Below are 16940 nucleotides of genomic sequence, written 5' to 3'. Positions count from 1 at the left end.
ATCAGTGTAATTCAATTCCCACTTTGGCCAGTTTGGCTCTTGGAATCTAGAGATGGGATAGATCTATTGAGGAATTGCACCTCCACTGTATATTTAATAATCTAAGTCTTCCCTTTAGTGTCCAAAATGATTGGGCTTTCACTGATTCCTGTGGATTCCACCAGTCCCCAGGGTAATACATCTGACTGACAGAAAGCTTTGCTCTTGAACTTTTTCATTCTTCATACAAACCCTGGACTCCTAGTTATAACCCCCTTTATTATGCTAAATACAGAGGTGGCAAGAATCCCTTAAAATGTTTTGTTGAAACTGGCTCTTTAAGCTCTCCATACTTTTTATTTTTAACCAGCTGCTCTTTGCAAATATTCTGTGTTTGTATCCTTGACCTTTCCCTTTTTCCTAACTCATCTCTAATTTTGCCGTACATCAGAGGTTTGCAAACTTGCACCATGGTTTCCCTTCTGACAATAAAAATTACTACATGACCCAAGAAGGGGGGACTGAAGCCTGACCCCACCCCAGCCCTGCCACCCTGTGCTGGGGTGGGTGGAGGGGGTGGGGGAGGCAAAGCTGGGGCTGGAGGCATGTAACTTTAGCGCCCCTTCCCAGAGGCTTTGGCCCTGGGCAGTGGAGCTTGGACTTTGGCCTCAGCCCTAGACCCAGCAAGTCTAAAACCAGCCTTGGTGACCCCATTAAAATGGGGTGCTGACCCACAGTTTGAGAGCCCCTGCTGTACACAATAAATGCTTTTGATCACCTCAGGATATATATTTAAGACTGAGAGAGAGACCTGCAGATCTCTTATTGTTTCCATTCATCTCAAGAACAAGTAAAGAAAACACCCTTATTTAGGCCATATCTTTTGTGACATGATGGGGGAGGTAACTAATAAAAAATCGTGATTCACATTACTACTCTATTCTGTCTGAAGAACACACTTCACTCTGCAGACAAAAGCAACAGTACTTGGTTACATAGTGATTACAGGTAGCCTCCCGTTACCCTGATATCACACTGTATCATCAGGTCTGAAATTACTGCCTCCAGTGGAGGTCACAAACTTTTGCCTAGCATGGATGCTCAAAATGGCCCACAATTTCAAGCTGCAGTGGGGAAAGAAAGATGGTGCTTTAGTTAAAGCGTTGGAGTGGGACTCTCGAAGAGAGCTGAGTGGGAAATGATTGAATAGGAAATGAGATGGACATTCCTGAGATATCAAAAAGGTTTTCTTATTCCACATTAGGATGAAACTGAAACCTTTCAAAATTTGGCATGAAAATCAAGCCCAACACCCACCCCTGAATAGGCAAGTGGTTAAAGAAGTCTCTTAGGATGTATAGACCTAGGTTCAAGTCCCTGTATCATCCATCTTCCAGGAGACTGCCCCAAACCTTGGGCTGCAGTGTTAGTCTTGTTCTAGTCCAGTGAACCTTTAATTATTTATACAAAATGGAATAGCCCCAGCAGGAGAGATTGTCTGGTCATGGGGGTCCTCACTGGGATAGGGGAGTCCTAGGTTCAAGTCTGTATTCAAAGGCAGCCTCTCCTCTCATATCATGGACCTGAGAAATCTTTCCCAATGGAAGCTTAATTGAAACAGATATAGTCCTACAAAAACTTATCTGCATTTACCAACAACAAACATTTGGTCAAAAAATTCCTGATCAGCTCTGCTTAGGACATCTGGGCTCAATCCCTAGCTCTTTCAGGGTGGTCCTGGATAAATTACTTTATCACCCTATGCCTCAGTTTGTCCATTTGTAAAATGGAAATGATACTTCCTTTGTACCTCTTGTACAATATGTGTGCAGTTGCAAGAGCATACATATAGTTAGATAGGGGACATCTCCAAAATGCATATGCAATATTGCAGGGGCAAATTAGCAGTGGACTCATCAGTACAGCTTCTTTCTTAAAATCAGACCCTGTAAGTTAAAAAATGAGCGTGATAACAAAATACTGTTTTGTTAGTGTTTATGGTCTCAAGTGCCTTCTCAGTCCTGGAACATCTCTAATCTTTGTATATTCATAAATGAAAGGTTGTTAGATGGCACGAAGCAGATTGTATATGCTTCACTAAGGACAGATATTCTTTTTAGAATATGAAAAGTCCTCATTCCCATATGAAACTGTATGATATGCTTCACAGGAAATGCCTGAATTCAGAGATATCAAGGGTTGGCTTGTTATGCTAACACTTACATAATTCAGGGATTAAACCAAATAAATGCAGATGAAGTGCATTTTTTTCACATTTTCCATATTCAGGGTTCATTTTAGTGGAAAAGTTAAGCCAGACAATAAGGAGAAAATCAATGCTAATGCGGTGATTTCTCTCTCTCCTTCTCTCTCTCTCGGTCAAGGAATAACTAAATTTTCTTTTTCGAAAATTTAGCCAGGAGCCCTGTGAAATCAGAACAAATAAATTTAGCTAGGAGCCCTGAAATCATATATGCTGGAGGACTTCTTGCAGATCTATATTGCTCTGAGAGTTGATGGCGTGGCCTATTTTCCTTCGTAAAGAACTCTGTTCGGCTCAGGGCACTTGGATCAGAGAGAGAGTCTAACCACATTCTATGGGGATATGCATCAGGTTTAGAAGTTTGCTTATGCTGTTTGTTTTCAGCTACGGGCAACCCCTGATTGCACTGTTAGGTGATGACTCCAGATCCCAAATTTAAGTCACAATTAAACTCCTGTGTGCCAGCTGTGTTCCCATGTAAGTATCTCACTGCTGATCCATTAGCAGAAAATATCAGATGGACAAGGAGGAGGCGATCCATTGGAGAGAAAGTCTACAACATAATGAACCAAATACGGACCAAATCCAGCTTTTTTCTCTGAAGTCAATGGGGCAGGAAGGATGTTATTGAAAGGAGAATTTGGCTGGTTTCTCCAGCTCTTGTTTTCCTTTGTTTCACCCTTTGTTGTCTGTTGAGTTCCTCTAGCTCCCATAAATATTTAGGGCCAAATTTTACTTGCCTTGAAGTCAACAGTTTTCTCCCCATAAACAAGGCAAGTGGGATTTGGCTTTATTATATTCTAAAAATCTTCTTTCCCTGTGTTTGTTAAATCACACAGTGGAATTCTCTCTTCCCGGAATGAGCCAATTAATCTAGGGCATATTATAAGAAGGGGCCATGTGGTTCCCTGAAAAATATTGGTTGTTTGCAATAATTTGGATGTGGGCAAGTAGCCAAAGGACTGCTCACAAACATATGGTTATTTAGTTCCACTACTCAAGCTCTAATACAGCCTGTTTGCTACATTACTTTGCAACTGTAACAAGCTTTAAAAAGAAAAAGGACCACAAATGCACAAAACAATTAATGGGAATGGCCAAAAGCAGTGCTCAGGCACACAAAATCACTGACTGATTGAAAAACTCTCCTTCACTTTCACTCAACAAATCCCCAAAGATCGACTCAAGCTTAATCTGCTGTAGCATGTCTGACTCCTTTGTTTAGCCAAATCTGAAATGGCATCTTTTCAGTGTGACACGTCAGCTGAAATAGTGTAACTATTGCTTAGAGAAAGCTACAATGTGGGTTTAATTTTGAAGGCTGAGAGAAGCATGTGTGTGTGTACATGTGTGGGTGAAAGCAATAGGAGACACAGTGAACTCAATGTAAGCTGACTATTTGTCACCATCCTCATGCTGGTTCTGGTATGACGGCCTCACTTCACAGACCCAGAAGATCCCCCCTTTGTGATTTTTAAGAAAGTGGAGGTGGGCCCTACTGAAATATCCAGTTATTGAGAGGGCCAGACTTTAATGACTCAAGGAGTCTGGGAGTGGGATACAGTCCAGGGGTTTCATTGATTTACAGAGGGTTCCCCTCCTTGTAACTTCACCTAAAGAGCTATCTGAGATGCAAATAAGGAAGACTCATCTGAAAACCATGGAAAAGTGTTCTTTTAAAAAAGGTGGGCAGAAGAAAAAAAATGGGTGAAAAGATTTTTTTTTTTAGATGACAATCTCAGATACGTCTCTGAACTCTTGTACACTTATGTGAACTGAATTACTAGACTTATTAAAATGCTTCCATCACCAGTTGCAGCTCATATTTTCTTTCAGAAGTGTGTGATCACCCAAGGATTCCATTCTCTGTGATATACCATTTCTTAGCTTCCCTGGCATACTCTAGACAATGGTCATAAAACAGCTTTAGAGCAAACAGGATCCTCTTCCTTTGCCCCCACTCTCTGTGGTTGATCTGCCCTTGCAAAGCATATACTCTCCTTTCATCTGGAAGAAGCCAGTATTCCCCAAGGATATTTTAGTCTTAGTGGGATAGACAGCTAGGTTCTGCCTATATCAAAGTAGCACTAACCTGTGGGCCAAATAACAAAGTCTTTATCTGGTGTTTACTGCACAAAACTCCCATTGATATCAATAGTTCTTTTGAATAAGGACTTCAACCCTTTATGTGGTGCAATATTTAGCTGCAACAGTGTGAGTTAAGACTGTAGAGTAGGCGCCTTACCCTGGAATGTCCATGCTTGTATATGTTTGGAGATGGCTGGAAACCTGGGACATTATATACATTGTGGCAAATTCTACTTTTTTGTGTGTGTACACAAATCTTGATATTAGTGGATGAGGATGGGGAGGAATGCTTAAATAATACTCAAAAGAAGACTAAATCATGAAACAAGAAAGGTTTCTACAGGCATGTTAGCAAAAGGTGGTGGTCAGGGAAAGTGTGGGACCCTTACTGAATGAGGGAGTCAACCTAGGGACAGATGTGGATAAAGCTCAAGTACCCAATGCTTTTTTGCCTTGGTCTTCACAGACAAGGTCAGCTGTCGGACTGCTGCACTGGGCGGCACAGTATGAGGAAGAGGTGAGCAGCCCACAGTGGTGAAAAACTGTTTAAGGACTATTTATAAAGGCTGGACATGCACAAATCCATGGGGCTGGATGCAATACATCTGAGGGTGCTGAGGGAGTTGGCTGATGTGACTGCAGAGCAATTGGCCATTATCTTTGGAAACTTGTGGTGATTGGGGGAGGTCCTGGATGGTTGGAAAAAGGCAATTATAGCACCCATCTTTAAAAAAGGGAAGGAGGGAAATCTGGGGAACTACAGCCTCACTTGTGTCCCTGTAAAAATCATGGATCAGATCCTCAAGGAAATCATTTTGAAGCACTTAGAGGAAAAGAAGGCTATCAGGAACAGTCAACATGGATTCACCAAGGGCAAGTCATGCCTGACCAACCTGACTGCCTTCTGAGATAACTGGCCCTGTGGATATGGGGAAAGCAGTGGACATGATATACCTTGACTTTAGCAAAGCTTTTGATATGGTCTCCCACAGTATTCTTTACAGCAAGTTAAAATAGTATGGATTGGACGAATGGACTATAAGGTGGATAGAAAGCTGGCTAGATCGTCGGGCTCAATGAGTAGTGATCAATGGCTCAATGTTTAGTTGGCAGTCGGTATCAAGCAGAGTGCTCCAGGGCACTGGCGCTGGTTTTGTTCAACATCTTCATTAATGATCTGGATGATGGCATGGATTGCATCCTTAGCAAGTTTGCAGATGACACAAAGCTGGGAGGAAAGATAGATATGCTGGAGGATAGGGATAGGGTCCCGAGTGATGTATCCCAATTTGAAGAATTGGGCCAAAAAAAATTTGATGAGGTTCAACAAGGACAGTGCAGAGTCCTGCACTTAGGATGGAAGAATCCCATGCACTGCTGCAGTCTGGGGACCAACTAGCTATGCGGCAGTTCTGCAGAAAAGGACCTGCGGATTACAGTGGACAAGAAGCTGGATATGAGTCAACAGTGTGCCCTTGTTGCCAAGAAGGCTAATGGCATATTGGGCTGCATTAGTAGAAGCATTGCCAGCAGATCGAGGGAAGTGATTATTCCTCTCTATTCGGCACTGTTGAGGCCACATCTGGAATACTGCATCCAATTTTGGGGCCCCCACTATGGAAAGGATGTGGACAAATTAGAAAGAATCCAGTGGAGGGTAATGGAAATGGTTAAGGGGCTGGGGCACATGACTTATGAAGTGAGGCTGAGGGAACTGGACTTATTTAGTCTGCAGAAGAGAAGAGTGAGGGAGGATTTGATAGCAGCCTTCAACAACCTGAAGTGAGGTTCCAAAGGGGAAGGAGTGTGGCTGTTCTCAGCGGTGGCAGATGACAAAACAAGGAGCAATGGTCTCAAGTTGCAGTGGGGGAGGTCTAGGTTGCATATTAGGAAAAACTAGGTTGGATATGAGGAAAAAAAACTATTTCACTAGAAGTGTGGTGAAGCACTGGAATGGGTTAACTAGGGAAGTAGTGGACTCTCCATCCGTAGAGGTTTTTAAGACCTGGCTTGACAAATCCCTGGCCAGGATGATTTAGTTTGGGTTAGTCCTTCTCCGAACATGGAGTTGCACTAGATGATCTCCTGAGGTCTCTTTCAACCCTAATCTTCTATGATTCTATGATGAAATTCTATGACATATACTAACAAACAGTGTGGGTTTAATAATTCCTTGATTAATGTCTAAACAATATTACTCGTAACCAGTAGATCAATGATATGATCACTGTTGAAGCCATGTTGATGTATTATATCAGCATTGTACCAGATCCATGCTGGTACTATACAGATAAACATTTAAGAAGCAATGAATAGGAGAAAGCTACTGTGCATATGCAGAATATTCCATGACCTAACAGTTAAAATCTATTGCCTCAATATAATTATTTAGTCTTTTGTAATATACTAATAGTTATCAAATAAAGGCCAAATAATTCATTTTTTTAAAATGCGGATTTTTTTTAAGAGGAACTAAAACAGTATGCAAAATTGGCAAGCATAACATTCTTTTGCCTTCTTCTAATGAAAAATAGCTGAACTGGTTTTGAACCAAATTATATAAAGTATTCAGTCCTTAGCTATGAATATACACATAGAACTTTGGCATGAATCAATTTTTTTTTCCTGAGTTACAAGCGTCTCTGAAAAAGTTTATTGTATATAAGAATCACTGACACCAGCTTATCTATAGTAGCACAAATGGTGTTAGTTAATTGTACTGGAGGATATGCTGTAATTTTTGAATTTGCATATACAGTAGGCTCATTAATACTGATTGCTAATTTTCATTTATCAGGCATCCCCTGAACAAATTCCATATCTTTCTGAAATAGAAAAATGAAGGCAAAATAAGAAAGGATAGGGAGGATATCAAGCTTTCAACCCTGAGCTAGGACTGATACTGCTGTAGTAGCAGCTAGGTCATTAGAAATATGCAGGTAAATCATACTGAGGGGGTATATTGCACAGAACTGGCATTATGTAGGCAGCTTCTGTAATTGTGTAACAGATGTGCGCCAAACCCACTGCACATCCTCAGGAAAGCATACATTACTATCACAAGAAAACAGACAATGTCTGTCATTGGATCCACCAGTAATATTGGTGAGATCAGGTCCCGCTCCTAGATAGCAGGACTTCAGAGGAAATATCTATAAGGTACTGCAGGGAGGCACAGTACATAAGCTACACATACTAGAGAGGATTAATTTAAACCAAGAAAATGACTACAGTTCTTTGAATGTAGAGTAAGATACTAGAGTGAAAACAGACAGGGTCTATGACCTTTCTAATTATTCTAAAAGTATCTGTTTGTTTGCACTCTGTCAACCTGGTTGAAACTTAGAGAGATTTGAAGTCCAAATTCTCCTTTGGTAAAATATGAGTTTTTTGCAACTGGATATGCCTAATTTGGATCCTACTGTTGAGCTCTCAGCTCAGGGCCGCCTGGGGGGGGGGGCAAGAGGGGCAATTTGCCCCAGGCCCCGGGCTCCGCAGGGGCCCCCACGAGAGTTTTTTGGGGCCCCTGGAGCGGGGTCCTTCACTCGCTCAGGGGCCCCAGAAAACTCTTGCGGGGCAGGGCCCCAGAGCTTCTTCCGCTCCCGGTCTTCGCTGGTGGGGGAGTCCTTCCGCTCCGGGGCGGAAGGACCCCCCGCCATCACATTACTGCCAAAGCGGGACCTGTCGCCGAAGTGCAACCTGGTCTTTGGCGGTAATTCGGCGGCGGGGGGCCCTTCCGTTCAGGGACCCGCCGCTGAAGTGCCCCAAAGACCCAGGCTGCACTTCGGCAGCGGTTCCCGCTTCGGCGGTAATTCGCTGGCGGGGGGCCCCCGCCGCGGGTCTTCGGGGCACTTCAGTGGCGGGTCCCAGAACGGAAGGACCCCCCGCCGTCGAACGGTGGACCTCCCGCAGGCATGGCTGCAGAGGGTCCGCTGGTCCCGCGGCTCCAGTGGCTCCACCGGAGCCCCGGGACCAGCGGACCCTCTGCAGGCACGCCTGCAGGAGGTCCACTGGAGGCGCCTGCCGCCGATGGCTCCAGGCCCCCGGAATCCTCTGGGTGGCCCTGTCTCAGCTAATCAATCCACTGGGTATTTTCTTCCACCTTTTTTAAAACATTATTAGCAATGGGCTTATTTAGTCTGGAGAAGACAAGACTGAGATGGGACAATATAACAGTTTGCAAGTACATAAAAAGGTTGTTACAAGGAGGACGGAGAAAATTTTTTCTCCTTAACCTCCGAGGATAGGACAAGAAGCAATGGTCTTAAATTGCAGCAAAGGCAGTTTAGGTTGGACATTAGGAAAAACTTCCTGTCAGGATGGTTACGCACTGGAATAAATTGCCTAGGGAGGTTGTGGAATCTCCATCCTTGCAGATTTTTAAGAGCAGATTAGACAAACATCTGCCAAGAACAGTGATAATACTTAGTACTATGTACACGGCTATGAGTACACGGGACTGGACTAGAGGACTTCTCAAAGTCCCTTCCAGTCCTACGATTCTATGATTGTGTAAGTTCTGCCACTCTTATAAGCACAAATTACACTCTTAACTGCCTATATTATTTGTCAGATAAATAAAGCAACAGGAAAAACAATCAATGTGGTTTTGATAATATATCCTTGTCAGGAGGAAGAATCTGTATATCCAAAGTTGCACTGCTAGAAAACTTGACAAATACACTACTAAATGCAAAAAATATATAAATGCTAATATAATGATGTTGTTGCAAATTTTAAGGAGAGGCAAACGTTAAAGTTCCACCATTAAACGGTAACCATAGCTATAGTTTAGTTAAGACATGAAGAGCTACATGTTTAATAAGAAAAAACAAGAATAGAATGTATAATATTTTCTATAACACAGCAACATGGCTTCACTGAACAACACAACAAAACTCTGAAGGATTCATTCAGAAGTGCCAAAAAGAACAGTGTCACAAACACAGTATTGCTAGTACCAAGCATTCAAAAATCATGAATCTGGCCTAAAAAAAAAAATAAATAATGAGATTGGTAAAAACATTTTGAATTTCTTTCCTTTTGTGTCCTGGTTTTTGAGCTTGGGGGTGTACATTCCAGTTATATTTCCCAGATTTTCTCTGGAACTATGAGAGCTGCAAACGTTTTTTCAGATGCAAGTTCATGTTCTCATATAATCAAATAACTCCAGGTTCAGGGGGAAAAAATACCAAGTATAAGAAGACTTCCAATAAAAATTGTGAGAACTGGCAAGGCTGGATACAGCAATGGCAAGTTGCAGTGTAGCCAGTGTACTGTTTTATATTTTGATCTAAAGCTACAAATGTTAATAAGTGCTGATAACATCTCTGGGGTCAAATCCTGAAGTTCTTACTCAGCCAAAATTCCCATTTTAGCCAATGGACCTTTTGCCAAATTAGACCCGAGTGTTTGATTCAGCTTGAAGCTATCATAACTCGTCAATGCACTTCGGTTCTGCTCGTGATATCCAGTTCTCCTCCCTTCCTCACAGATCTGTGCCTGAGCCAATCCCCGTCATCAGAATATCTTGATCCTTGTTTGGACCATAAGTGTACCTTCTCTTCATTTTCATGCACTGTTACTGGAAGAAACCATATGTAAGTTTGCTTTTTTGGTGGCAGAGGTTTGCCAATATACGTTTCTTTACTAATTAGCAATTACTAGTGTCTTTACAAACACGATTCTGTTGAGCTCAACATTTAACATTCATAACACGGATGCAGTGCCAAATATATACAGCACTTTATTGCATGCCAAGCTATAAAACATAATTTACTAACATTTCATTCCTTTTATGCTAATTTGAAAATTCAATCCAAGGTTGGTTTTTTTTGCACCTTAAAAGGCATGATTAGTTTAAATTTCTGGAAGTGTTTTTTCATTATTGATATTTAAATTAAGTTCTCTTGAGATGGAGGAAAAGCAAGGAATTTATATCAAGAGACTAATAATATAACCAGTGAAAAATCTGAGCTTTTCTATATTGAATTTATAAATCATGCTAGCAGTAACCAAACTGTTTAAATAATATATAGAGTTTAACTATAAAATACTTATACCAATAAGTAATTTTGGAGCTCTTTAATATAACAAATCACTCATAGAAAATATTCTCATTTAAATCACTAGTATACTGATGTCTAGAGAGAGGTATATGTATCACTCATTTTATTATTTGGTAGGAATAACACTACTATAAAACTTTCTATTGTATGCCAGTTGATGCAGCATTTATTAAAGACATTCATGGTCATTAATAAAGTATCAATTTCTTTCTGCATTGTAAAGACACTATCTACAGATATCAAAGGGGTAGCTGTGTTAGTCTGTATCTACAAAAACGACAAGGAGTCTGGTGGCTCCCTAAAGACTAACATATGCCCAAACAAATGTGTTAGTCTTTAAGGTGCCACCAGACTCCTCGTGGTTTTTATCTACAGATAGGCCAGTGAATAATTAAAACCCAAAGCAAGAGTAATTAAAATGAACATGCAGTAGAGTGCAGAAACATCTATTGTGTATTCAGTCAAGACACATCAGAAAATACCTGCTGGCCTCTTTAAATGTGAACTTCAGCTTTGTGATGGTTGGGGTGAGAGTGCAGGAAAAGTGGAGTACGAAAGCTTTGTGGAGGGAGCTACACAAGGATACTGGGTTATAAATTTCAGGTTGGTAGAGAGGCTGGCTGCAACCCTTGCATATTCCACTTGCACATAATGGTACATACCAATTGCCATGCCACTGCTCATTCTAGCCCTCTCCAAACTGCCGGGACTGTGGTTGCCTACAAGAGTGCAGGTCTGCAATGTGCAGGGAGTTTAGCTCTGCAGCTCCCCTCGCTCCTTCATATAGTGGAGCTGCTACATAGATGCACAATTTGTAACTCAGAGGGTGTTTTATGAACAACTAAGTGGAGTCCATTTGAAGTGTTCAAGGTGAGAAGGAACCACTGCTCTGGGAAGTCAACCCAGACTAACTCTGTCAGCCTCAGTTATGGGAGATAAAATTTTAATTAGAGGGGACCTGAACGGCGAAATATGCATCAACACCCAGATCTGAACTTTCCCACCTGTCACTTGAGAAAGGTTGGCCTGATGTTCTGGTTCTGGCCCATCTCTGAAATATACTCTGTGTATAGTATCACTGATGCTCAAACCTACCACTCTTAGGACACTGAGTGTAGCTCTCATTAAATGCTCAGCTCCAATCTGTGTTCTTCTTGCTGTTCCAAAGACAAAGATCTACCCCAGTGCCTCCGTTATTTTATTGGGAAAGCACACATGTATGTGCAAAGGTTGTTGTTAGGAGTATAATATATTGTCGTACTATTTTAAAAATGAAAATAGTACCATATTATTATTACATCCTTCCTGCACCAATGCTGGTGATTACAGAGGAAACCAGTCTTTTCCATTTTTCTCTGTCTTCTGTTGCTGCTTTCATTTCCTCTATAATATTGAGATTGACTATTCTCCCCTACCTGTTAATGGTTCTTCTCTTGGCTGTCCTCGTTTCCTGACACCAGTTGTTTTCCACTTGACAGCTTCCTGGGTGAATTTATCCAGAATACATGCCCTGATTCTAGTGGAAGTGAACTGCTGGTTAGTGATTTCTCAGATCTTTTCACTAGTGGTGAAGTCTTTCCAACCAACATCCAGAATCTTTCACAGGCATCTATTTGCAAAGGCGTCTAGTTTTCTGTTAAATGTTTTAGTAAATCTCCAGCACTCACAGTTGTATGTTAGCACTGACATGTTATTAAAACTGAAAATGCCTAGTTTTGTTCTGGTGATGTATTACTTTGATTTCCATATGTTGCTGAAATTAGTAAAATGCTGTGGATGCCTTTCTTATCCATTATGTCACTTCTCCTTGAGGTCTCTGACTCAAGAAAGAGCTCTGGCTACATCTTGGTAGGTGGACTGTTCTACTTTCTTGATATTTTCACCTTCTAACCATAGAATCATAAAAGATTAGGGTTGAAAGAGACCTCAGGAGGTCACCTAGTCCAACCCCCTGCTCAAAGCAGGAGCAACCCCAATTAAATCATCCCAGCAAGGGCTTGTCAAGCCGGGCCTCAAAAACCTCTAAGAATGGAGATCCCACCACCTCCCTATGTAACCCATTTCAGTGATTCACCACACTCCTAGTGAAATAGCTTTTCCTAATATGAAACCTAGACCTCCCCCACTGCAACTTGAGATCATTTCTCCTTGTTCTGTCATCTGCCACCACTAAGAACAGCCATGCTCCTTCCCCTTTGGAACCTCACTTCAGATAGTTGAAGGTTGCTATCAAATCCCCCCTCACTCTTCTCTTGTGCAGACTAAATAAGCCCAGTTCCCTCAGCCTCTCCTCATAATTCATCTGCCCTCCAATAGACTCTCCAATTTGTCCATATCCTTTCTGTAGTGGGAGCCCCAAAACTGGATGCAATACTCCATATGTGGCTCACCAGTGCCGAATAGAGGGGAATAATCACCTCCCTCAATCTGCTGGCAATGCTCCTACTAATGCATCCCAATATGCCATTAGCCTTCCTGGCAACAAGGGCACACTGTTGACTCATATCCAGCTTCTTGTCCACTGTAATCCACAGGTCCTTTTCTGCAGAACTGCCGCATAGCTAGTCGGCCCCCAGACTGTAGCAGTACATGGGATTCTTCCATCCTGAGTGCAGGACTCTGCATTGTCCTTGCTGAACCTCATCAAATTTCTTTAGGCCCAATCCTCCAAACTGGGATAGGTCACTCGGGACCTTATCCCTACCCTCCAGTGTATCTACCTCTCCCCCCCAGCTTTGTGTCATCTGCAAACTTGCAGAGGATGCAATCCATGCCATCATCCAGATCATTAATGAAGATGTTGAACAAAACTAGTGCCAGTGTCCTGAGGCACTCTGCTTGATACTAGCTGCCAACTAAACATTGAGCCATTGATCACTACTCATAGAGCCCGACGATCTAGCCAGCTTTCTATCCATCTTATAGTCCATTCATCCAATCCACACTTCTTGAAGGCCTGCTCCATGATTTTTCCAGGGACAGAGGTGAAGCTCACCAGTCTGCAGTTCTCCTGATTCTCCTTCTTCCCTTTTTAAAGACGGGCACTATATTTGCCTTTTTTTCCAATCATATGGGACCTCCCCTCATCGCCACGAGTTTCCAAAGATAACGGCTAATGGCTCTGCAGTCACATCAGCCAACTCCCTCAGCACCCTGAGATGCATTGTATCTGGCCCCATGGACTTGTGCATGTCCAGCTTTTCTAAATATAACGTGATGCTACTGCTTGACTTCTGGATTTCAAGGATCTTTGTTTTAGCACAACTAATTCTGAGCCTGTTTGGCTAGATTGTCTCTCTTTGGTTATAATTTTCACATCCATAGGCTCTTTCACTCTGTGTAGTATCTTAAATAAGGATTAATTTGCTTGAAAAGACACACCTTTGGAACTACTTGAGATGACCTGACCTTTGCAAAACAGCCCTCAAACTACATAAATAGTCTTCTGGCTATTATCCTCAAAGCAATATTTCAGAAGAAAAACAGTTGCCATCAGGAAGGTCTTTTCTTTAGGGTTACTGTCAATAACAGGGGAGTGAATCCATTCACTTAATAGGAAAGGAAGCAGAAATCTTCTTTAGGCTGAGCTCCATCCCTGTTCCATGACTTTGCAGTGTGTAGCCTGTGTAGGCCTGAGACCTAATCAATCTCCCAACCCCCAATATTAAACCAGCCTTCGGTGGAACTCAGGGAGTTCACCAGTAAAACTGAAAAAAAAAGAAAAAAAGAGTGTTCTGCTGCTGATAAAGCACCCCTGCCTCAGTAATGTCCCTAGTGAGAGTTATAGCCCCAAAATTGTAAAGTAGAGACACCCAGGCACTGGGAAATTAGGGCGGGATATAGAGAGAGACTCAATTAATGGTAAGATAAGATCTGACCAGCCTTTTTATGCTGACCATCTGCATAAACAGAGAAGATCACAACTATTCGGGCATGAAAGATAAAATGTAAAAAACTTCTGCTGGAAGGAGAAGACATAGGGGCCAGTGTGTAATTGATTAAAATGTTTGTTATTTAGGAATGTGGATAATGAGATAGATCAGTAAATTTGAAGGAGGGAGCTAGTTTACCTATATAATGTAAATGAAAAACAATGCTCTTTGGGAACTATTTCTGGACTGCAGTTCAACATTAAGCTGCCGGAACTCCTACCCCTCTGCACAACTGATGTGCAGAGGCATCGCTGGAAACCCCCAGAAGAGTGGATCCTGACTGGCCATTGGGTGAAGTTTGTCTGTATATTAGGAGTGGTGAGCATAAGAGGTTTGCTTGGTATATGTATTCTGTGTTTGTGGCTAATAAATAGATGGTTAGAGCATGGCAGTATAAGGTCGTGCAGACCCATATAGCCCAGAGCCCCACGGGAAAGGGCGGGTACTTACATTGATCAGGTTTCTCCCTGAGCCCCATGGGAAAGGGTAGGTGCCTTACACAGGGCTGCCCAGAGGGGGGGCAAGTGGGGCAATTTGCCCCAGGCCCCACAGGGGCCCCCACAAGAATATAGTATACTATAGTATTGCAATTTTTTTTTTGGAAGGAGCCCCAAAATTGCTTTGCCCCAGACCCCCTGAATCTTCTGGGTGGCCCTGCCCCTATACCCTGGCCCCTCAGTAGGGAACGGGTGGGGGATGCCCAAATTGACCTGATCACACCCTCGGTAGGGTACAGTTGGGGTGCCCTAGATTGTGTGGGTAACACCTGACTTTCCCTAAAAAACTCTGTCTACCATCTGTGTCCCAAGAAACCATTCTTCCAGTCTCTCCCCTTATGTAAGTACAAAGGCAGAAGGAAGCAGAGATGGAGTAAACCAGTGGTGGGCAACCCACGGCTCCTGCAGCTCCCATTGGCAGAGAACAGCAAACCACGGCCACTGGGAGCTACGGGCAGCCATGCCTGTGGATGGTCAATGTAAACAAACTGTCTTGCGGCCTGCCAGCAGATTACCCTGATGGGCCGCAGGTTGCCCACCACTGGGGTAAACCGTTATTCGCCAGAGACTAAGATAGCATCCTTCCACTTTGCCACAAGTCGAAATGAAGCAAACAAAGGCCATGATCCTGAATAAACTCCATTAGTATTCACTGGAGTTTTTGCTTACTATTTCATGGCTTGTGGGAAGGGAGACAGGGCTCTTTAGGGATCAGCACATAAGGGCCTCACTGTAGGATTGGGGCCTCAGTAAGGAAAATCATCATCAAGACATTGGTCTGTGTTGTAATGATGTTTTTCAGGGTATGGTTAGTGATCTATGGAATGTTTACACACACACACACACACACACACACACACACACACACACACACAAAAAGCGCACATCCGTACAATGAAAATTACCAAATCCAAGCAAGATAAGTCATTGTCACAAGGATAATATTTTAGAAGTTGCTAGGGTCTATAACAAATTAAGTAACATCTGGAGGTACAAAGAAAACTGAAAAAAAATTAAATGTAGCACAGTGTGAGCTTTCTATGAAAGCGAAATCTCAGCTGTTCTGTTCCTGAATTTTTTCTCCCCCATCTGGAGCAGAAGCAAATAAATAACCCTTATAAGGCAACAGATCAAAGGCACTTAAGTGCAGATGAAGAGATGAAATATTGATGCAGTTCTTTGTTATGGGATTTGGTCAGGAGGCAATAGCAGAATGTAGACAGGAAGGTTAAACAAAGAAAAAATGAAACAGAGAGAAAGTGTTGAAAGTTCACCTGTAAATAAAGACATCTAAAAATAAGCAGAGCAGAATTGCTGGGAACTTTTAAAATCCTTGCAGGAGAGAGTTGAATGTCTGAATCTAATTCCAGAGTATGCTGGGTTAAACTCAGATGTACTGGTACATAGGACGTAGCATGAATCCATAAAGGAGTTTTTCCCCATGATTTCAATATTTCAGCCGAAGTGTGCATCTTTTTCAAAGTGATGACCTCTTAAAAATATGTTCCATTGTAATTGGCAGCTTAAAGGAAACCCTGCTGCTCTTCCTGGTCCACAGCAAGGAGTAATTCACTGAGGATGATGCAGATGTTGCACTGGAAATTTATTAATCATGAGTAGTTAACAGTCAAGCTGAAATTGTGCCCTCTCACCCTTATGCTATTATGTGACTATTGTGCACCTGGTGTGAAATATGCACACTCCCAAAACAGCCACCTCTCCCTACCACTTTAACCTTCTTCCCCTTGCCCTGTCTCTTCACCATTCCTCCTTATGATTTGTGGTCTTCTCTCCTCTTGCCATTATAAGGTCTGATTAACTGATGTTGTAAGTTCCATTGGGCAGGGATCTTATCTTACTTTTATGCTTTAAAGCATCATACATACACATGATGCTCTACAAATAAACATCTTAAATTGATGGGGCCAATAGAAATATGACAAGGCAGAGGGTTAGCAGAATGATGCTATTCCTTTTATCTCTTAAATAATAATAAAGATAAATGCAAAGTGCTCCACTTAGGAAGGAACAATCAGTTTCACACATACAGAATGGGAAGAGACTGTCTAGGAAGAAGTATGGCAGAAAGAGATCTAGGGGTCATAGTGGACCA

Source organism: Gopherus flavomarginatus, chromosome 11 (genome assembly GCF_025201925.1).
Source record: "Gopherus flavomarginatus isolate rGopFla2 chromosome 11, rGopFla2.mat.asm, whole genome shotgun sequence".
Lineage (NCBI taxonomy): Eukaryota > Metazoa > Chordata > Testudines > Testudinidae > Gopherus > Gopherus flavomarginatus.
The sequence above is the reverse complement of the archived record's forward strand: the minus strand, read 5'-3'. Positions refer to the sequence as shown.